The sequence below is a fragment of the Salmo trutta genome, chromosome 2, assembly GCF_901001165.1.
Source record: "Salmo trutta chromosome 2, fSalTru1.1, whole genome shotgun sequence".
Taxonomy (NCBI): domain Eukaryota; kingdom Metazoa; phylum Chordata; class Actinopteri; order Salmoniformes; family Salmonidae; genus Salmo; species Salmo trutta.
Window position 1 is genome coordinate 46,169,050 of NC_042958.1, and position 23,996 is coordinate 46,193,045.

Here is a 23,996-nt window from a genome sequence, read left to right on the forward strand (position 1 = left end):
GTGAACCCCCCCAACACCATGGGTCTACAATATGGTGTGAATCCCCCCACCAAGGGTCTACAGTATGGTGTGATCCCCCCCAACATGGGTCTACAGTATGGTGTGAATCCCCCCACCAAGGGTCTACAGTATGGTGTGATCCCCCCCAACATGGGTCTACAGTATGGTGTGAACCCCCCCCCCACCATGGGTCTACAGTATGGTGTGAACCCCCCCAACACCATGGGTCTACAGTATGGTGTGAACCCCCCACCATGGGTCTACAGTATGCTGTGAACCCCCCCACCATGGGTCTACAATATGGTGTGAATCCCCCCCCCCCACCATGGGTCTACAGTATGGTGTGAACCCCCCCCCCCCCACCATGGGTCTACAGTATGGTGTGAACCCCCCCACCATGGGTCTACAGTATGGTGTGAACCCCCCCACCATGGGTCTACAGTATGGTGTGAACCCCCCCACCATGGGTCTACAGTATGGTGTGAATCCCCCCACCATGGGTCTACAGTATGGTGTGAACCCCCCCACCATGGGTTTACAGTATGGTGTGAACCCCCCCACCATGGGTCTACAGTATGGTGTGAACCCCCCCACCATGGGTCTACAGTATAGTGTGAACCCCCCCACCAAGGGTCTACAGTATGGTGTGAACCCCCCCCCCCCCACCATGGGTCTACAGTATGATGTGAACCCCCCCACCATGGGTCTACAGTATGGTGTGAACCCCCCCACCATGGGTCTACAGTATGGTGTGAACCCCCCCACCATGGGTCTACAGTATGGTGTGAATCCCCCCACCATGGGTCTACAGTATGGTGTGAACCCCCCCACCATGGGTTTACAGTATGGTGTGAACCCCCCCACCATGGGTCTACAGTATTGTGTGAACCCCCCCCCAACATGGGTCTACAGTATGGTGTGAACCCCCCCCCACCATGGGTCTACAGTATGGTGTGAACCCCCCCACCATGGGTCTACAGTATGGTGTGAACCCCCCACCATGGGTCTACAATATGGTGTGAATCCCCCCCCACCATGGGTCTACAGTATGGTGTGAATCCCCCCCCACCATGGGTCTACAGTATGGTTTGAACCCCCCCACCATGGGTCTACAGTATGGTGTGAACCCCCCCACCAAGGGTCTACAGTATGGTGTGAACCTGTAGGTTACAGTTTAGGGCCGGGTTCTGATATACCTGTAGGTTACAGTTTAGGGCCGGGTTCTGATATACCTGTAGGTTACAGTTTAGGGCCGGGTTCTGATATACCTGTAGGTTACAGTTTAGGGCCGGGTTCTGATATACCTGTAGGTTACAGTTTAGGGCCGGGTTCTGATATACCTGTAGGTTACAGTTTAGGACCGGGTTCTGATATACCTGTAGGTTACAGTTTAGGGCCGGGTTCTGATATACCTGTTGGTTACAGTTTAGGGCCGGGTTCTGATATACCTGTAGGTTACAGTTTAGGGCCGGGTTCTGATATACCTGTAGGTTACAGTTTAGGGCCGGGTTCTGATATACCTGTAGGTTACAGTTTAGGGCCGGGTTCCGATATACCTGTAGGTTACAGTTTAGGGCCGGGTTCCGATATACCTGTAGGTTACAGTTTAGGGCCGGGTTCTGATATACCTGTAGGTTACAGTTTAGGGCTGGGTTCTGATATACCTGTAGGTTACAGTTTAGGGCTGGGTTCTGATATACCTGTAGGTTACAGTTTAGGGCTGGGTTCTGATATACCTGTAGGTTACAGTTTAGGGCTGGGTTCTGATATACCTGTAGGTTACAGTTTAGGGCTGGGTTCTGATATACCTGTAGGTTACAGTTTAGGGCTGGGTTCTGATATACCTGTAGGTTACAGTTTAGGGCCGGGTTCTGATATACCTGTAGGTTATAGTTTAGGGCCGGGTTCTGATATACCTGTAGGTTACAGTTTAGGACTGGGTTCCGATATACCTGTAGGTTACAGTTTAGGGCTGGGTTCCGACATACCTGTAGGTTACAGTTTAGGGCTGGGTTCTGATATACCTGTAGGTTACAGTTTAGGGCTGGGTTCTGATATACCTGTAGGTTACAGTTTAGGGCTGGGTTCTGATATACCTGTAGGTTACAGTTTAGGGCTGGGTTCTGATATACCTGTAGGTTACAGTTTAGGGCTGGGTTCTGATATACCTGTAGGTTACAGTTTAGGGCCGGGTTCTGATATACCTGTAGGTTATAGTTTAGGGCCGGGTTCTGATATACCTGTAGGTTACAGTTTAGGGCTGGGTTCCGATATACCTGTAGGTTACAGTTTAGGGCTGGGTTCTGATATACCTGTAGGTTACAGTTTAGGACTGGGTTCTGATATACCTGTAGGTTACAGTTTAGGACTGGGTTCTGATATACCTGTAGGTTACAGTTTAGGGCCGGGTTCTGATATACCTGTAGGTTACAGTTTAGGGCTGGGTTCTGATATACCTGTAGGTTACAGTTTAGGGCTGGGTTCTGATATACCTGTAGGTTACAGTTTAGGGCTGGGTTCTGATATACCTGTAGGTTACAGTTTAGGGCTGGGTTCTGATATACCTGTAGGTTACAGTTTAGGGCTGGGTTCTGATCTAGCCCCCTCCACCTCCCCTTCCTCCTCCTCCCTCCTCTTCCTCCTCCTCCCCTTTCCCCCCTTCACCTCCTCTCCTTCCTCCTACCCTTCCTCCTCCTCCCCCCTCCACCTCCTCATCTTCCTCCACCTCTCCCCCCTCCTCCTCCCCTGCCTCCCCTTCCTCCTCCTCCTCCCCTCCCCCCTCCACCTCCTCAACCTCCTCCCCCTCTTCCTCCTCCTTCACCAAGCTATTTTATGAGCCCTGACTCATATGGATAAGTAGTATACATCAGCATGAATTCAGCTAACATGGACATTCATATTCCAATCAATCATAGAACAATCCACAATACTACTCTTGAACGCCTTGTTTCCCTGGGGGAGAACTCACTACTTTGATTAAATTACATTGAGTAGGGCCGGGAAATAGTCTACCCAGCACATCCATAGGCCAATCATTAACCAATCTGCAATATATCCATAGTGTACCATTAGATACAGAAAGACGTGCTTCTCTGTGAGGGAGAACGCATGCGGTCTCTGTCCTACTCCCTATATAGTGCATTGCTTTTAACCAGAGCCCTATGGGATACCCTATGGACCCTGGTCAAAAGTAGTGCACTATATAGGGAATAGGGTCCCATTTAGGACACAGTCTCAGTCACTACTCTACCATGATTAAATGACATTCAATGGAGCCAGGAAATGCTCAGCATGATAACTTCCTGCCCACAACACAGACTTCTACATTGAGTTAAGTCACTTCCTCCTCCACAGCCATTTTGGTTTGAGAATGCCTGTCAGATGCTATTTGTGCTGACCTGGAGTGACCTCTGAGACCTCAGGGCACACACACACACACACACACACACACACACACACACACACACACACACACACACACACACACACACACACACACACTTTAAATACTTTATTTGAATCCACCAATCAAATTGACAAAAAAAGGATCCAAATAAGGTCCCTGTCTGCATGGCACTCAAGGGTACAGAAAGCACCTCCTTCTCCAAACAGCTAGGCTGCCTGTGACAGCTGAAACAGAGCAGTACCTAGCCAATTTCTTTGCCCTAGTTTTTGTCAGGCCCGCAATCTGGAGGCCACGCACTGGAAGCCTGTGTACGTAGCCGAGACTGCAAAATATCAGAGCCACCAGCTTACACCTCCACCCGAGGCTGTCCAAGCGTGCCACGAGGAGCTTGTATTTAAGCAGCTTCTCGGCAAAGGACTGCTCCATGTAGCCATCCAATGAGCAGCCCACTTCCAAAAATGTACAAATCCTTGTATGAAAAACAGCCATTCACAACATGGGCAATGGACTTCATTACATTTGACTCATGTAAAATACAAAATGGGTCAAGGTTTTGTAGGGTACCAGAGTGCTACATTACATTTGGTTGGTAGAACGTGCAGCCTCGCCAATGGCAGCATTCGGGTACATGGAACGGAAGACAGAGTGGTCAGTACAGTCCAGAGCAGTGAGTTTCCCCTGCAGCCTCAGGCCAGTCCAGTGTTGTAGTAGCTGGGAGACAGAGTGGTCAGTACAGTCCAGAGCAGTGAGTTTCCCCTGCAGACTCAGACCAGTCCAGTGTTGTAGTAGCTGGGAGACAGAGTGGTCAGTACAGTCCAGAGCAGTGAGTTTCCCCTGCAGCCTCAGGCCAGTCCAGTGTTGTAGTAGCTGGGAGACAGAGTGGTCAGTAGCTGCATCTGTCTGATACCAAGAAGTGTTGTCCTGAATGTAGGATGAGATGTTCCATCATGGTGACACAAACCTCCACACACACACACACACACACACACACACACACACACACACATACATACGAGCACAGATGTCTAGTTTACTCAGAATATGTGAATCCTATCAAAGTAAAGGTATCAGTTCGTCTCTCTTGCCAGACTCCTGGTCCTCCTGAGAAGACACTACGGACACTGTATCATTTAAAAGAAGTGACATTTTGATAGGATGGTATATGATTGCAACACTAAAACAACAACTACATGTGTAATAACTATCCTCGGTTACACAGTCCAAACAGATCTGGGACCAGGCTAGTGTACGGCAGGATGTCTGTGTGAGGCTATGACTGAGAAAGGACATTATACAGAAAACAAAGACGAACATCTCATTCTAGAATCATGGGCATTTATATGGAGTTGGTCCCCCCCTTTGCTGCTATAACAGCCTCCACTCTTCTGGGAAGGCTTTCCTCTAGATGTTGGAACATTGTTGCGGGGACTTGCATTCAGCCACAAGAGCATTGGTGCGGTCGGGCACTGTTGTTGGGCGATTAGGCCTGGCTCACAGTCGGTGCTCTGTGGAGGCCAGTCAAGTTCTTCCACACCGATCTCGACAAACCATTTCTGTATGGACCTCGCTTTGTGCACGGGGGCATTGTCATGCTGAAGCACAGAATCATCTAGAATGTCATTGTATACTGTAGCGTTATGATTTCCCTTCCCTGGAATTAAAAGAGGCCCAGCCCGAACCATGAAAAACAGCCCCAGACCATTATTCCTCCTCCACCAAACTTTACAGTTGACACTATCCAGACAACTTTTACGCGCCTACCACTTCTCGGCTGAGCCGTTGTTGTTTCTAGACTTTCCACTTCACAATAACAGCACTTACATTTGACCGGGACAGCTCTAACATGGCAGAAATTTCACGAACTGACTTGTTGGAAAGGTGGCATCCTATGACAGTGTCCCGTTAAAAGTCACTGAGCTCTTCAGTAAGGCCATTCTACTCCCAATGTTTGTCTATGGAGACTGCATGGCTGTGTGCTCGATTTTACACACCTGTCAGCAACAGGTGTGGCTGAAATAGCTGAATCCACTAATTTGAAGGGGTGTCCACATACTTTTGTATATATAGTGTATACACTTCATTTTGAGTTTTAAAAAGTTACATTGTCTAAGCAAATTACACAGGAAACAGACGACGCATGGAACGTATGTTTTCTCCCCAGTGAGAGAGAGAGACTAAAGTGCATATGTCATTTTGTGAACGTCAGTTCCCCTCAGACACAATTAATCTATCCCTGAGCGCTCTCCCTTGGCCCAGGAAGGGCTGTCAGGATTATCCTAAATTAAGACATGATTAATTGATTGTCAGAGAGACGTCACTGAATTTGAAAAGAGCAGCAGGGCAAAATGTTTTGCTGCTTTTCAATGACATAATGACATGATGCCACTAATACACTACTAGACTATGGTGACTTTAATACTGACATGATTCCATTGAATAGACTACTAGACTATGCTGACTTCAAAAGTGGAACTGACAGCATTTTAGCAACATGAAATGTTATTAAAATCTGTTCAAATATACCCCCAGGAAGAATATGGCACCCTTTTTAAAATTAATTTTTTACATTTTCTGACAAGCGAGCACTTAGATATGGTCATTTTCATGTTTTCATAAATTCATAGAATATTTGGGAATTACATATAGTAAGGCATTTGGGAAAACTGTATAGCAATATAGAGTTGGGAAAGCAGCTGTGCGTTTGGACAATTAATAGACACTGCAGTAAATAAAACCTAATAAAAACCACTGTCTTGTCCAGGACCGAGTCTACGCAGACCGGTGCGCCATAGCCAATCTATATAGCCATAACCTATATGCAAATTAGACATTTGCCAAATGTGCCTGCCGTCATACACTTTCAACTGGACTGTGTTTTTACAGGAAGTAGGGCCTGCCGTCATACACTTTCAACTGGACTGTGTTTTTACAGGAAGTAGGGCCTGCCGTCATACACTTTCAACTTTTTACAGGAAGTAGCAACAGCGTGACTTTAGATCACATTTCACCAAAAGCCACAAATATACACCTGGAAGGATTTCTGGAAATATGTAAAAACCACGGGAGTCCTCTTACATTTGGGAACTTTACAGTCCTACTGATCAAACAAACCATGAAAAGGTAGGCTCTCTCTCCCTCAGTTGCCTACGCAAATCAACAAGACCAACAACTAATGCTTGCCAAAGAGATATGAGCTCAAATCTAGATAGATATGCCCTCTCAAACTTTTCAGCTAGTTGGTCTAAAAAATTGCACTGATAAACAATAGAGAATAGTAACCTGCTCGCTCTTCTGCAGCTTGCTTGCATGCTTGTCCCAACCCACGGTTTGAAAACTGAATTGGAACTTGCCTGACAGCCCGTCCATTTGATCAATGCCAAATACATTTGATTGACAACTAAGAGATATGCTAACTGTGGATAACAGTTGTTCAAGTTCAGAATAGCTAGCTAGCAAAGCAATTCACATTCCTTGCTAGCTAACGAAATGACACCTGCAGCATCTCTTGCTGTAGCCAACAAAAAATACATGAGGGGAAAAAGTCGGTCATTCACCCACTCCTCCAATGACATGACATCCTCCCAGACAGCTAGCTAAGGTTAGACTTTGTGTTTATATCTTTCTAAATAAATAGCTAGTTACATAAATAGTTACACTAGCCCAGGGGTGTCAAACCCAATCAGCGTATGTGTTGAAAAAACAACAAATTCGTTGGCCAGATAAAGCCTATTTGTTGTTGCTTTTTAAACGTGCAACTGTGACCCAAACTGACCATTGTTTTATTAGTAAAAAATAGGGTCCTTTATAATGTCAACTTTTATACATAAGATGCTGTATATAGCATTTTAACATGTTAAAACAAAAGAACAGATAAATAATATTTATCCAGCCTTTGCTGCTATGCTTGCATATGTGCATAATATGCTGCGACCCTAATCAAAAAGTATTTATTAACTCCAAGTAACAAAATCGTAGCTATAGGTTGGTGTAACATTTAAAAATAAACTTTTTTTTTTTGCACTGATCACCGGTGCAGTTGAATGCAGCATCGCTGTATGGTGCACTCTAAATGTAGTTGAGTAGCCTACCTAGGCTACTGCTCAAATGTTACTGTAATAGGCCTACATGTTTCTATTTTGCATTGTGTTTTGTTGCAGATTTAGTTGTTTGGTTATTCATTGTCAAACTGCTAAACTGAAGCCAGACTGCAACATTTGAGTAGCCAAAGAGATAGGATTGTGGCATGTGTCTGTACACTTTCCTCCACTGTATGCTGTAAACTGAACACAGGAAAGCAGCGCAATTGAAGTTGAATTCACCTATGCAAGCGCATCAGGTTGTAATTTCATAAAGTAGATGACATAACTGTTGACTCATTTATATTCGCTTGTGTGTCCTATTCGGCCCACGGGAGTTGTGTTTGACATATGTGCGCTAGCCTATTAACCCACGTTATGATTGACTTGTGATCACTGCCCTTGCTAATTTGATTGTATTGACATTCCCAGTTTTAGGGTGCGTTTGTAATTTCGCTCTGGCTCTACTATGATTTCAGAACACTCTCGTCTGAGTGTGCCAGAGCGCCAAATAATTGATGAATTTACGAACGCTCAACACCCCGTTGAATATGGCCTGTGTCAGTAAACCTCGTCAAAAAAAGCGTCATTAAGCGTCATTAAATTGTTGCCAGCAGCACAGTTATACCCTGACTACACCGCTCGTGTCCCCAAATTAATACAATTGGTTCAGAGTTTGTTTTGATATTTTAACCTGCATGTCATGATCGCGTTTGGTGTAGGGGGACAAAATAAATGTATGCACGATGGCGCATGCGCGCAGCCGGTTTGGGTTCCGTGTCGTGCGCCATTGTGCATAAATGTATTTTGTCCCCCTACACCAAACTCGATCCCGACACGCAGGTTAAAATATCAAAACAAACTCTGAACCAATTACATTAATTTGGGAACAGGTAGAAAAGCATTAAACCTTTATGGTCATTTAGCTAGTCAGCTTACACTTGCTAGCTAATTTGTCCTGGGGTATAAACATTGAGTTGTTATTTTACCTGAAATGTACAAGGTCCTCGACTCCGACAATTAATCTACACATAAAATGGTCAACCAAATCGTTTCTAGTCATCTTTCCTCCTTCCAGGCTTTTTCATCTTTGAACTTATATGGTGATTGGCATCTAAACTTTCATAGTATTACTACACTGACTGGCAACACAGTTCGTCTTTCAATCACCAACATGGGTATAACCAATGAGGAGATGGCACGTGGATACCTGCTTCTATAAACCAATGAGGAGATGGGAGAGGCAGGACTTGCAGCGCGATCTGTGTCAGAAATAGAAAGGAGTTCTATTTTAGCCCTTGGCAACGCAGACGCTCGCGAGCAGTGTGGGTACAATAATTGAATAACATAGATTTCTGAATTTATTTTGCAACGTGAGCGCACGCGAGCGGTGTGGTCAGCCTATTACAGTCACCAACGCTCTGGGTAACATGAAAACAGCTTAACCAGCTCAGCTAGGGCGACAAAAATGGTCAGAGTGAGGTGTTCTCTCATTTATGTCTGGAAGTAGCTAGCAAGCTAGCCAACTTTAGCCAGTTAACGTGGGTGCTTGACTGCCTTTGTGAGGTTGGATCGCTTGAATCAACCCTACTATTAGGGAATTATATTAATTACTCATTGAACTGCATCCATCTATTCTGCCAACAATGCATAACAGTACATCATCGGATTTAGAGTCTATTATAACCTATTTTTAAAACCTCTCCACTACCACTGCATTGGTTGACATGACTGACCAGTGGCTCAATGCTATGGATAATGGACAGTTTGTGGGTGTACTATTTTTAGATTTCAGTGCAGCATTTGATTTAGTGGATCATGAAATAATTTTGATAAAATGAATGCATTATGGTTTTAAGGAGGTAGCATTGAATTGGGTACAGTCATATCTAACTGACAGGAAACAGTCCACCTAAATCAATGGTTCATTTTCTTCCCCTCATGTGTTAAACTGTGGAATACCGCAGGGAAGCTGCTTTGGGCCACTTCGTTATTTAATATATACCAACGACCTTCCCTATGCCTTAGCTGAAACTCAAGCTACTATATTTGCAGATGATACTACAATTTATGCAGCAAGACAATCGGTTTAACAGGTACAGCAAGCTTTACAAGGAGATTTGGAGAATATCAGGGAGTGGGTTTGCCAGAACAAACTTGTTTTAAACACCAAGAAAACCAAAGTTATGTTGGTCTGTTCCACTAGGAAAAGGCCAAAACGGCATGGGATACAATTAAGTATGGGAGGAGTACAAATTGAAGAAGTGGCAGAAACCAAACTATTGGGAGTGCAGCTAGACAACTGCTTATCATGGTCGTCTCAAATAACTCATCTATGTAAAAAAAAAATATTAAAACAGCATGCATAATCAGAAGGATAGCTAAATATTTACCAGGAAAAATTCTTAAGCAAATAACAAGCATTAATTGAGAGTCAGGTGAACTACTGTTCTGTGGTCTGGGGAAATGCATCATCAAGTGAAGTTAGGAGGCTGCAGATGCACAGAACAAAGCAGCAAGGATTGTTTTAAGGTGGAGATATGGATCTTCTGTTGCTGTCATGCGCAATGTTCTTGATTGGTCATCAATCGACAAGATAATTGAAAAAAACATGCTTATTTTATTTCATAATATACATCATTTAAAACGGCCAAGTTCTATTCACAACGGTAATCTTTTGGGAAGAGACAGACATTCCGTAAATACTAGGAATAGATTGTCCACCATCTATGCGTTATCCAGACAGAAAAGAGAAATAGGCAAAAGAACATTTCAATTTAGAGCAATAAAGAAACGGAATAAATGAACTGAGCAAACCAGAAACCTTTCAATATATACATTTAAACATTATTTTAAAACGATTTAAATATAATACACAGAAATGTTGTGGGATTACAGTAGATGAAGAATCAATATTTTTTAGATTGAGTATTTATTGGTTCATTATGTTAGTATATTATGTATGTTTGTAACGGTGTGTTATATGTGAAAATGTGTTCGTATATAAATTGTATTTTAATGTTTAAGGACTCTTGGAAGATTAGTCCAAATGGGGACTAAAAGAGATCCAAATAAAATACAATCTTATAAAGTTGGTTTTGAAGAATAAAATTGCTATTTTCGACAATGTCTGTTTGTTTCATATCTTCAAAGTAGTTAAAAAGCCACTTTAAATGGCCTTTTCAGCCAGACGCAATATAGCAGAGGAGTTCATTTTGCATAGTTGCTATGCAAAAGGATTGGTCGTGCGTTCTAAACGAAATGGTTGCTATGCAAAAGGTTTGGTCGTACCTTCTAAACGAAATGGTTGCTATGCAAAAGGTTTGGTCGTACCTTCTAAACGAAATGGTTGCTATGCAAAAGGTTTGGTCGTACCTTCTAAAGTACGTTCTAAACGAAATGGTTGCTATGCAGGCTGGATAACGTTCTTGTCACCTCCTAGCTAGCTAGCCAACTTCAGCTAACTCAGTCACGTCAAACATTGAACCTGTAACGACAGTACACTAGCTGCATTTTCGTTTGTTTGAGATTTTTATTTTTTATTTTTGGGGGCCATTTACTTGGATATGTCCATTATAATGACCTTGATCAGTTGATGCGTGATTTCGCCTGGCTCCGAAAAAAAGTTGTCTCTTCTCGTCTGGGCACCGTTCACTCTCTATGTAATGTACAGAGATCAAATTCTAAAGTAAAACATTGTTTCCGAGGTTGGACAGACAGACAACTTTAGATTAACCCCCGCTGCACCAAACTAAACGCTAGGCTGGACGCAACGTGAAATAATATGCGACTTTAGATAAATACAAGCGATGATTGAGAAAGCAACATGAACATGATATTCTGATGGTGACACAGTGATCATTTTCTGATTGAACTATTAGCAGGCATAGTGTGTGCATGTGATGGCCAATATAGCACGGTTTGGAAAGCTGTTTGTACAATCAGCATCCAGGGTCCAAACAAGCAGTTTAAGAACAATCAAGTGTAACTGTAGTCCTACTGTAGGTGTGATGTCCGTCAGAGAAAAACGCACGGCTGTCGTGTAAGGCTAGTCAAGGGAAATCTTGATAGGTCTACTATACAGACAGGCGTATAGAAGTTATTTCGCGTATAGGTTTAACTTTGTATGTAAGTTCAACATAACAATGGGGTCCTATCTACGAGCCATAGCCGCGCAGTCTTGCAAGGAATGAACGCGCAATGCATAGACAGAGTCTGGACTTTAGTTCCTGGAGAAACGGGTCAACAGTGGTGCTGCTTCTTTCGCGCCACCAGCTCCGTACACCACAATGGACCAGGGATTTCATTCCGCTACTCTCCTCGTAAAGTGTAGGCCTGTGTTTAGTCCTCATCGTTCACTAGGCTAGCTACATGTTGGGGTATTCTACTGTTCCCTGCTGTTAAATCCACACCCATGTCTCCGATGTTATCACTGATCAGCTATCAATCTGTTGCCATTCCGAAAGTTGGATAGGCTATTTTCAAGTTGTTATAATTGTAAGTGATCATAATAAGAAATGTGTATTAATTGTGTAGGCTATTTGTTGTTTTGCTTTATTATTTCTGTTTTGCTTCTCGTAGTGTATTGATGTGTATACATTTTGTAACTGCAGGGTTACTCTGTAAAAGAGACATAGGTCTCTCAACATGACTCCCTGTGAAAATTAAGGTTACATAAATATATATTAGTAATCGAGCATTAATGTGTAGCCTAATTGTGATCACGGCAAAGTCCAATACTAGAGCCACAAAATCCCGCGTTCAAATCGTGCATAATAAAACATGCGTAAATGTGGGGAATACCAACACATTTACTTGGCTCCATTCAGAATTGATGGACCTGATCCCATTGATAAAGATGGCATTCAACAGTTTGACTGTTGCAAAGAAAAAGTACTTACTTGAGCCCAGAAAACAGTCCGTTATCCTTCGAAAACAGCTTGTCGAAGACGGACCATCTTCCATGTCTGCCTGTGAGAGAGCAGAGCGCAAGGAGGGACACGCTACGGAGAGAAACCAGGGTGCTGTGCTTCTCTGCTCAAACTGCCGCTGTTCGCTACCGGAACTGGAAAGGTTGATCCAGAGTGCCTGGAGGTTATAGGTCCTAGGTCCTACAATAGCCCGAGCCAACCGAGCAGGGGGGGTGGGGGGTGCAGAGGTCGTGAGCAGTGCGTGATCCGTGATGAGCACGGTAGCCTACGGTACACGGTAGAGGCGAGAGCAGCGGCGGTACAGGGTCTGCCCACTCCCTTGCCTTACGAGGTGTAGCTACACGTCGGTTGGACCGCCTCCTCTACTCGCCGTGGCAGCAGTTAAACCGTGAATGTGCATGAGGAAGAGAAAGAGAGGAGGGAGACGGCGACGGAACGGAGGGAGGCACGGACTGGTAGGAGGGACAAATAGGACTGTATTCTGCCCTACAAAGGCAAAATGCAGTAACTATACCGTAGCCTGGTAGAGGGAATAAACTGAAAAGTGTAGAGTATTGGCGGCGCTGGAGATGAATGCTGACTACTCCTGTCTCCCCACCCTTGTGGAAAAACCCCATGATTTCACATGTGACATTTCCACATGTTTTGCACATGTGAAATCAGGTTGCTGTCATCTAAGAGGTTGTGAGTTCAAATCCCAGGTGTGGTTGCGTCCCAGGTATGCTAACCAATGTTGAGGTCAATTATATTTAAGTTCTTAAGTTCCAGTCAATTCTGAAAGTAAACCCAATTTTAATTTTCACGAGATTTCACAGGCCATGCCTGCAAACAAAAATGAGTCTTTATGATAGACACACTGTGCTTTAAACATACAGTGTTTTCAACTCACATATTTGGCACACTTTGACATACATTGTATATACCATTATTATTATTCACCATGTCATACATTACCTGGGATCTGAACTAATAACCTGTTGGTTCGCAGCGTTCCAATCTTCCTGCTACGCCACAATGTCTGTTGTCGGTAACTGATTTCACCTGTATTCCTACACTTTGGACATCAACGTAAATGTCTGCTTTGTTAAAAATACCCTCAAGAAAAAAACAATTATATTTATTATAATGATCCAGGAGTACCATTAAAGCTGCAATATGTGACTTTTTGGGCAACCTGACCAAATTCACATAGAAATTATACATCTGTCATTCTAATTGAAAGCAAGTCTTAGACGCAGTAGATCTGTTGTATGTGCTCTATTTCTATACTTCCGGTTTCTTTTTTGCATCTTTTACTTTCGGTTTTGTACACCAGCTTCAAACAGCTGAAAATCAAATATTTTTTTGTTATGGAAAATATATTTAACAGCGGTTTAGTTGGTACAATGATTCTCTTCACTATGCTTGCTTGTTTTGTCACACATAAACTTAAATTAGGCGAACAATTATAATTTTAGCAACAAGGAAATGCATAGAGCACCTTTAAAACACAATAATATGCCCACCAACATTAGACAACCATACAGAAAACCCTAAAATTGCTGAAATAAATAAGTTAAATCAATGATGAGAGAATAGTCAGATTAACTGGTAACTAAAATAGTAGTGCAGATGGCACTCTTTTTCTAAGTGCAGATATGTATTGTAGGTAATGAATGTTTTGGGGTGCACTACAGACCTTGTGGCGCAGCAGAAAGATCAGTGTACCTCGAGGTTCTGAGTTCAAATCCCTGGTGGGGTCATATTTTTAGCTGAACAGTGATAACACATTAGATATTTTATTAGGATCCCCATTAGCTGTTGCAAAAGCAGCAGCTACTCTTCCTGGGGTCCACACAAAACATGAAACATAATACAGAACATCAATAGACAAGAACAGCTCAAGGACAGAACTGCATACATGTTTTAAGAATTACAAAAGGCACACACAGCCTACATATCAATGCATACACACACACTATCTAGGTCAAGCGGGAGAGGCGTTGTGCCGTGACGTGTTGCGTTATCTGGGGTTTTTAAACCAGGTTTGCTGTTCATTTGATCAATATGAGATGGAATGGAATTTCACATTTGAAAATGTGATCAAATGTGACGCTTAAAAAAAAAACACGTTTCACATGTGAACTGTCACGTGAAGTGTTCCAAAAACACGTTTTCACATGATTTCACGTTTCACAAAATCATGTTGTTCAACATGTGAAAACATGAAACTACACTGTTAGCCATTGCTATTCATTTAGTAGTAGTACATTTTGCAGTCATTTTACGGTACATTTCTATAGTAAAAGGATACTGTATTAGTGTTTTGCTATATATTTACTGTCAATCGCAATGCACTTGGGTATTTTTTGACCCCTCATGCAAATTAACTTGTCAAACCTATAGTGTAATTTAGATGTGCTTATGGCCACAAATTTATTGGCAAGAATACATTTCTGTGCTTTGCTAAAAGTTGCCCAGAATCAAGTCAATAAGTGTGTGATTATCTGACACCAATTAAAAAGTAGCAGTGCTCAGGGACACTTGACGTTAAGGCCTAGATTCAATCAGAATCAGATCAAGCGTAAACATGCTATAGCCGAGACATAGCTGGTGTTTTGGTGGTGTCAGAGGTGTAACTGGGTTAGAGCTGTCAAATCAGGGAGCGGCTGCTCGTGTCGTTATTGTCACGATGCCACACCAGTCCTACTCACGTTAGACGTTAAGAATGAGAACGTGTAGGTTATATTGAAATAATGATACTCAAATTGAATATATTACATATCACATTCCAGTGTTCCAACTTGTAAACAAGACTACATGGGATCTCTCATAATTCAGCTCCGTGCAACCAATGGCAATTTCCACAATAGGGTCAAAGGTACACATAAGGTACCTTCAGAGGCCCACATAGGTACTCACATGGTCCTGTCTGGCACCATTTTGGGTACATGTGAGAATAATCTAGTATTGGGATGGGCAACTTTGATGGGTATTGGGGCCACAAAAAAACGGAACTCATCATGAGGGGCTGCAATGGCTTGTGGGTCTGCGTACCCACAGCCATAAAGCTCTGTTCGTAACCATGTGGGAGGTGGGAATAAACCAGTTGTGAAGTCATAAATACCAGTTGGATGCATTCACGTGCTTTGAAATCGGTAGGAAATGCCAACCGGCTAATGGCCAACAAGCTGTGTCAACCGTAAACTGAAAGCAAACATTTTATAGAGTTCAAAAAATATATTAATAGATTGCTTTTAATAAATAATGTTTTGTTGTTACATTTAACTGTCAAATGCTGTTATCCAGGTAATTTCCTTATTAGGTGATGTCAGAGGTCAGCATGTTGGAAAAGTCAGAGATGATAGACGCGTTTCCCACTAATAATTACCAGTTGTAGGGCCGTTCAAGTGGATTTTTCTCAATCGTATGTGGTAAATTCTTACTTCCCACTTGGTTACGAACGCAGCATTAGGTAAAATCATTACTGGACTTTGAAATGTAGGTGGGGGCAATGTGCTGGTGGGGGCTCATTATCATATTTGGGGGCATGGCCTAAAATGTGTTGTATTTGTGCCAACCATCAGTGGAAGTGTTGTCCCAGTTTAAGTGGTTTTATCATGTTGACGACAGTTGAACACCTCTTTTGGCATTGTTAGTTCTGTAATTTTTTTATACAAAAGGCTGACAATCAAGTTGTTAAGCGGTTACTAGTGATGGGGAAACTAAGCTTTCTGAAGCATTGAGGTTTTCCAGCCAAGCATTGAGAATTTAGAGCAGCCAAATTATTATAGATGACATCCCACACCCTGTAGTGTGTGCGCAGCGTAGCCTTTTTCTCCAACCAAAACAATCAGGTGTTTGTTCGACGAAACAAAGATCCAGATGTCATTAATCACGTGCTTCTGATAGAGTGATACACACTCCTGGCACACTGCTTTGAAGTACTTAGCGATTTCGACACATGCCTTGGAGCTCCGGTATCAAACGTAACATCACTAGAGGTTACTGTGCATTTTCCAGTAGCTTAATGGCAGCTGGTTCACAGAAAGTTGATGTTTACTGTCAACTACTTACACGTGGGATATTTTAAAATTCACAATCATTTATTGTAGCTAATCCATTACCTCACTGACCTGATGGTCTGGTAGGAAAGTATTACAATTACACGGTGATTAGCAATAAATTAAATATTGTATTGTTCTTTGGTATCACATGCCTGTAACAAGGCTGCATAACTGACAGTGACCTAGCTTCTTCTTCTTTGAGATTGGGTTAGCAGATTGCATCCTACTTTTAGGTGCATACACCATCACCTACTGTACTGGAGAGTGAGGCCATTCACAGTACCTACTGTACTGGAGTGTGAGGCCATTCACAGTCTACCTACTGTACTGGAGTGTGAGGCCAGTCACAGTCTACCTACTGTACTGGAGTGTGGGGCCAGTCACAGTCTACCTACTGTACTGGAGTGTGAGGCCATTCACAGTCTACCTACTGTACTGGAGTGTGAGGCCAGTCACAGTCTACCTACTGTACTGGAGTGTGAGGCCAGTCACAGTCTACCTACTGTACTGGAGTGTGAGGCTATTCACAGTCTACCTACTGTACTGGAGTGTGAGGCCAGTCACAGCCTACCTACTGTACTGAAGTGTGAGGCCATTCACAGTCTACCTACTGTACTGGAGTGTGAGGCCAGTCACAGTCTACCTACTGTACTGGAGTGTGAGGCCATTCACAGTCTACCTACTGTACTGGAGTGTGAGACCATTCACAGTCTACCTACTGTACTGGAGTGTGAGGCCATTCACAGTCTACCTACTGTACTGGAGTGTGAGGCCAGTCACAGTCTACCTACTGTACTGGAGTGAGGCCAGTCACAGTCTACCTACTGTATTGGAGTGTGAGGCCAGTCACAGTCTACCTACTGTACTGGAGTGTGAGGCTAGTCACAGTCTACCTACTGTACTGTAGTGTGAGGCCAGTCACAGTCTAGCTACTGTACTGGAGTGTGAGGCCATTCACAGTCTACCTACTGTATTGGAGTGTGAGGCCAGTCACAGTCTACCTACTGTACTGGAGTGTGAGGCCAGTCACAGTCTACCTACTGTACTGGAGTGTGAGGCCAGTCACAGTCTACCTACTGTACTGGAGTGTGAGGCCATTCACAGTCTACCTACTGTACTGGAGTGTGAGGCCAGTCACAGTCTACCTACTGTACTGGAGTGTGAGGCCAGTCACAGTCTACCTACTGTACTGGAGTGTGAGGCCAGTCACAGTCTACCTACTGTACTGGAGTGTGAGGCTATTCACAGTCTACCTACTGTACTGGAGTGTGAGGCCAGTCACAGCCTACCTACTGTACTGGAGTGTGAGGCCATTCACAGTCTACCTACTGTACTGGAGTGTGAGGCCAGTCACAGTCTACCTACTGTACTGGAGTGTGAGGCCATTCACAGTCTACCTACTGTACTGGAGTGTGAGACCATTCACAGTCTACCTACTGTACTGGAGTGTGAGGCCATTCACAGTCTACCTACTGTACTGGAGTGTGAGGCCAGTCACAGTCTACCTACTGTACTGGAGTGAGGCCAGTCACAGTCTACCTACTGTATTGGAGTGTGAGGCCAGTCACAGTCTACCTACTGTACTGGAGTGTGAGGCTAGTCACAGTCTACCTACTGTACTGTAGTGTGAGGCCAGTCACAGTCTAGCTACTGTACTGGAGTGTGAGGCCATTCACAGTCTACCTACTGTATTGGAGTGTGAGGCCAGTCACAGTCTACCTACTGTACTGGAGTGTGAGGCCAGTCACAGTCTACCTACTGTACTGGAGTGTGAGGCCAGTCACAGTCTACCTACTGTACTGGAGTGTGAAGCCATTCACAGTCTACCTACTGTACTGGAGTGTGAGGCCAGTCACAGTCTACCTACTGTACTGGAGTGTGAGGCCAGTCACAGTCTACCTACTGTACTGGAGTGTGAGGCCAGTCACAGTCTAGCTACTGTACTGGAGTGTGAGGCCATTCACAGTCTACCTACTGTACTGGAGTGTGAGGCCAGTCACAGTCTACCTACTGTACTGGAGTGTGAGGCCAGTCACAGTCTACCTACTGTACTGGAGTGTGAGGCCAGTCACAGTCTACCTACTGTACTGGAGTGTGAGGCCAGTCACAGTCTACCTACTGTACTGGAGTGTGAGCCCATTCATAGTCTACCTACTGTACTGGAGTGTGAGGCCAGTCACAGTCTAGCTACTGTACTGGAGTGTGAGGCCAGTTACAGTCTACCTACTGTACTGGAGTGTGAGGCCATTCACAGTCTAGCTACTGTACTGGAGAGTGAGGCCAGTCAGTCTACCTACTGTACTGGAGTGTGAGGCCAGTCACAGCCTACCTACTGTACTGGAGTGTGAGGCCAGTCACAGTCTACCTACTGTATTGGAGTGTGGGGCCATTCACAGTCTACCTACTGTACTGGAGTGTGAGGCCATTCACAGTCTACCTACTGTATTGGAGTGTGAGGCCAGTCACAGTCTACCTACTGTATTGGAGTGTGGGGCCAGTCACAGTCTACCTACTGTACTGGAGTGTGAGGCCAGTCACAGTATACCTACTGTACTGGAGTGTGAGGCCATTCACAGTCTACCTACTGTATTGGAGTGTGAGGCTATTCACAGTCTACCTACTGTACTGGAGTGTGAGGCCAGTCACAGTCTACCTACTGTACTGGAGTGTGAGGCCATTCACAGTCTACCTACTGTACTGGAGTGTGAGGCTATTCACAGTCTAACTACTGTACTGGAGTGTGAGGCCAGTCACAGTCTAGCTACTGTACTGGAGTGTGAGCCTATTCACAGTCTACCTACTGTACTGGAGTGTGAGGCCAGTCACAGCCTACCTACTGTACTGGAGTGTGAGGCTATTCACAGTCTACCTACTGTACTGGAGTGTGAGGCTATTCACAGTCTACCTACTGTACTGGAGTGTGAGGCCAGTCACAGTCTACCTACTGTACTGGAGTGTGAGGCCAGTCACAGTCTACCTACTGTACTGGAGTGTGAGGCCATTCACAGTCTAGCTACTGTACTGGAGTGTGAGGCCAGTCACAGTCTACCTACTGTACTGGAGTGTGAGGCCAGTCACAGTCTAGCTACTGTACTGGAGTGTGAGGCCAGTCACAGTCTACCTACTGTACTGGAGTGTGAGGCCAGTCACAGTCTACCTACTGTACTGGAGTGTGAGGCCAGTCACAGTCTACCTACTGTACTGGAGTGTGAGACCATTCACAGTGTACCTACTGTACTGGAGAGTGAGGCCCATCACAGTCTACCTACTGTACTGGAGTGTGAGGCCAGTCACAGTCTAGCTACTGTACTGGAGTGTGAGGCCAGTCACAGTCTACCTACTGTACTGGAGTGTGAGGCTATTCACAGTCTACCTACTGTACTGGAGTGTGAGGCCAGTCACAGCCTACCTACTGTACTGGAGTGTGAGGCCATTCACAGTCTACCTACTGTACTGGAGTGTGAGGCCAGTCACAGTCTACCTACTGTACTGGAGTGTGAGGCCATTCACAGTCTACCTACTGTACTGGAGTGTGAGACCATTCACAGTCTACCTACTGTACTGGAGTGTGAGGCCATTCACAGTCTACCTACTGTACTGGAGTGTGAGGCCAGTCACAGTCTACCTACTGTACTGGAGTGAGGCCAGTCACAGTCTACCTACTGTATTGGAGTGTGAGGCCAGTCACAGTCTACCTACTGTACTGGAGTGTGAGGCTAGTCACAGTCTACCTACTGTACTGTAGTGTGAGGCCAGTCACAGTCTAGCTACTGTACTGGAGTGTGAGGCCATTCACAGTCTACCTACTGTATTGGAGTGTGAGGCCAGTCACAGTCTACCTACTGTACTGGAGTGTGAGGCCAGTCACAGTCTACCTACTGTACTGGAGTGTGAGGCCAGTCACAGTCTACCTACTGTACTGGAGTGTGAGGCCATTCACAGTCTACCTACTGTACTGGAGTGTGAGGCCAGTCACAGTCTACCTACTGTACTGGAGTGTGAGGCCAGTCACAGTCTACCTACTGTACTGGAGTGTGAGGCCAGTCACAGTCTAGCTACTGTACTAGAGTGTGAGGCCATTCACAGTCTACCTACTGTACTGGAGTGTGAGGCCAGTCACAGTCTACCTACTGTACTGGAGTGTGAGGCCAGTCACAGTCTACCTACTGTACTGGAGTGTGAGGCCAGTCACAGTCTACCTACTGTACTGGAGTGTGAGGCCAGTCACAGTCTACCTACTGTACTGGAGTGTGAGCCCATTCATAGTCTACCTACTGTACTGGAGTGTGAGGCCAGTCACAGTCTAGCTACTGTACTGGAGTGTGAGGCCAGTTACAGTCTACCTACTGTACTGGAGTGTGAGGCCATTCACAGTCTAGCTACTGTACTGGAGAGTGAGGCCAGTCAGTCTACCTACTGTACTGGAGTGTGAGGCCAGTCACAGCCTACCTACTGTACTGGAGTGTGAGGCCAGTCACAGTCTACCTACTGTATTGGAGTGTGGGGCCATTCACAGTCTACCTACTGTACTGGAGTGTGAGGCCATTCACAGTCTACCTACTGTATTGGAGTGTGAGGCCAGTCACAGTCTACCTACTGTATTGGAGTGTGGGGCCAGTCACAGTCTACCTACTGTACTGGAGTGTGAGGCCAGTCACAGTATACCTACTGTACTGGAGTGTGAGGCCATTCACAGTCTACCTACTGTATTGGAGTGTGAGGCTATTCACAGTCTACCTACTGTACTGGAGTGTGAGGCCAGTCACAGTCTACCTACTGTACTGGAGTGTGAGGCCATTCACAGTCTACCTACTGTACTGGAGTGTGAGGCTATTCACAGTCTAACTACTGTACTGGAGTGTGAGGCCAGTCACAGTCTAGCTACTGTACTGGAGTGTGAGCCTATTCACAGTCTACCTACTGTACTGGAGTGTGAGGCCAGTCACAGCCTACCTACTGTACTGGAGTGTGAGGCTATTCACAGTCTACCTACTGTACTGGAGTGTGAGGCTATTCACAGTCTACCTACTGTACTGGAGTGTGAGGCCAGTCACAGTCTACCTACTGTACTGGAGTGTGAGGCCAGTCACAGTCTACCTACTGTACTGGAGTGTGAGGCCAGTCACAGTCTACCTACTGTACTGGAGTGTGAGGCCATTCACAGTCTAGCTACTGTACTGGAGTGTGAGGCCAGTCACAGTCTACCTACTGTACTGGAGTGTGAGGCCAGTCACAGTCTAGCTACTGTACTGGAGTGTGAGGCCAGTCACAGTCTACCTACTGTACTGGACTGTGAGGCCAGTCACAGTCTACCTACTGTACTGGAGTGTGAGGCCAGTCACAGTCTACCTACTGTACTGGAGTGTGAGACCATTCACAGTGTACCTACTGTACTGGAGAGTGAGGCCCATCACAGTCTACCTACTGTACTGGAGTGTGAGGCCAGTCACAGTCTAGCTACTGTACTGGAGTGTGAGGCCAGTCACAGTCTACCTACTGTACTGGAGTGTGAGGCCAGTCACAGTCTACCTACTGTACTGGAGTGTGAGGCCATTCACAGTCTACCTACTGTACTGGAGTGTGAGGCCAGTCACAGCCTACCTACTGTACTGGAGTGTGAGGCCAGTCACAGCCTACCTACTGTACTGGAGTGTGATGCCAGTCACAGTCTACCTACTGTACTGGAGTGTGAGGCCATTCACAGTCTACCTACTGTACTGGAGTGTGAGGCCAGTCACAGTCTACCTACTGTACTGGAGTGTGAGGCCAGTCACAGTCTACCTACTGTACTTGAGTGTGAGACAGTCACAGTCTACCTACTGTACTGGAGTGTGAGGCCAGTCACAGTCTACCTACTGTACTGGAGTATGAGGCTATTCACAGTCTACCTACTGTACTGGAGTGTGAGGCTATTCACAGTCTACCTACTGTACTGGAGTGTGAGGCTATTCACAGCCTACCTACTGTACTGGAGTGTGAGGCCATTCACAGTCTACCTACTGTACTGGAGTGTGAGGCCAGTCACAGTCTACCTACTGTACTGGAGTGTGAGGCCAGTCACAGTCTACCTACTGTACTGGAGTGTGAGGCCAGTCACAGTCTAGCTACTGTACTGGAGTGTGAGGCCATTCACAGTCTACCTACTGTACTGGAGTGTGAGGCCAGTCACAGTCTACCTACTGTACTGGAGTGTGAGGCCAGTCACAGTCTACCTACTGTACTGGAGTGTGAGGCCAGTCACAGTCTACCTACTGTACTGGAGTGTGAGGCCAGTCACAGTCTACCTACTGTACTGGAGTGTGAGACCATTCACAGTGTACCTACTGTACTGGAGTGTGAGGCCCATCACAGTCTACCTACTGTACTGGAGTGTGAGGCCAGTCACAGTCTACCTACTGTACTTGAGTGTGAGACAGTCACAGTCTACCTACTGTACTGGAGTGTGAGGCCAGTCACAGTCTACCTACTGTACTGGAGTATGAGGCTATTCACAGTCTACCTACTGTACTGGAGTGTGAGGCTATTCACAGTCTACCTACTGTACTGGAGTGTGAGGCTATTCACAGCCTACCTACTGTACTGGAGTGTAAGGCCAGTCACAGTCTACCTACTGTACTGGAGTGTGAGGCCAGTCACAGTCTACCTACTGTACTGGAGTGAGAGGCTATTCACAGTCTACCTACTGTACTGGAGTGTGAGACCAGTCACAGTCTACCTACTGTACTGGAGTGTGAGGCCAGTCAGTCTACCTACTGTACTGGAGTGTGAGGCTATTCACAGTGTACCTACTGTACTGGAGTGTGAGGCCAGTCACAGTCTACCTACTGTACTGGAGTGTGAGGCCAGTCACAGTCTACCTACTGTACTGGAGTGTGAGTCCAGTCACAGTCTACCTACTGTACTGGAGTGTGAGGCCAGTCACAGTCTACCTACTGTACTGGAGTGTGAGGCCATTCACAGTCTACCTACTGTACTGGAGTGTGAGGCCATTCACAGTCTACCTACTGTACTGGAGTGTGAGGCCATTCACAGTCTAGCTACTGTACTGGAGTGTGAGGCCAGTCACAGTCTAGCTACTGTACTGGAGTGTGAGGCCAGTCACAGTCTAGCTACTGTACTGGAGTGTGAGGCCAGTCACAGTCTACCTACTGTACTGGAGTGTGAGGCCAGTCACAGTCTACCTACTGTACTGGAGTGTGAGGCCAGTCACAGTCTACCTACTGTACTGGAGTGTGAGACCATTCACAGTGTACCTACTGTACTGGAGAGTGAGGCCCATCACAGTCTACCTACTGTACTGGAGTGTGAGGCCAGTCACAGTCTAGCTACTGTACTGGAGTGTGAGGCCAGTCACAGTCTACCTACTGTACTGGAGTGTGAGGCCAGTCACAGTCTACCTACTGTACTTGAGTGTGAGACAGTCACAGTCTACCTACTGTACTGGAGTGTGAGGCCAGTCACAGTCTACCTACTGTACTGGAGTGTGAGGCTATTCACAGTCTACCTACTGTACTGGAGTGTGAGGCTATTCACAGTC

The 23,996-nt window shown here is 45.4% G+C and overlaps 1 protein-coding gene across 1 annotated transcript in view; it reads right to left on the reverse strand.

Annotated features, from left to right (window-relative positions):
- The window catches only part of pde10a (phosphodiesterase 10A), a 227,068-nt gene that overhangs the window by 135,116 nt on the left and 67,956 nt on the right, over positions 1-23,996 (reverse strand). The window lies entirely within an intron of this gene.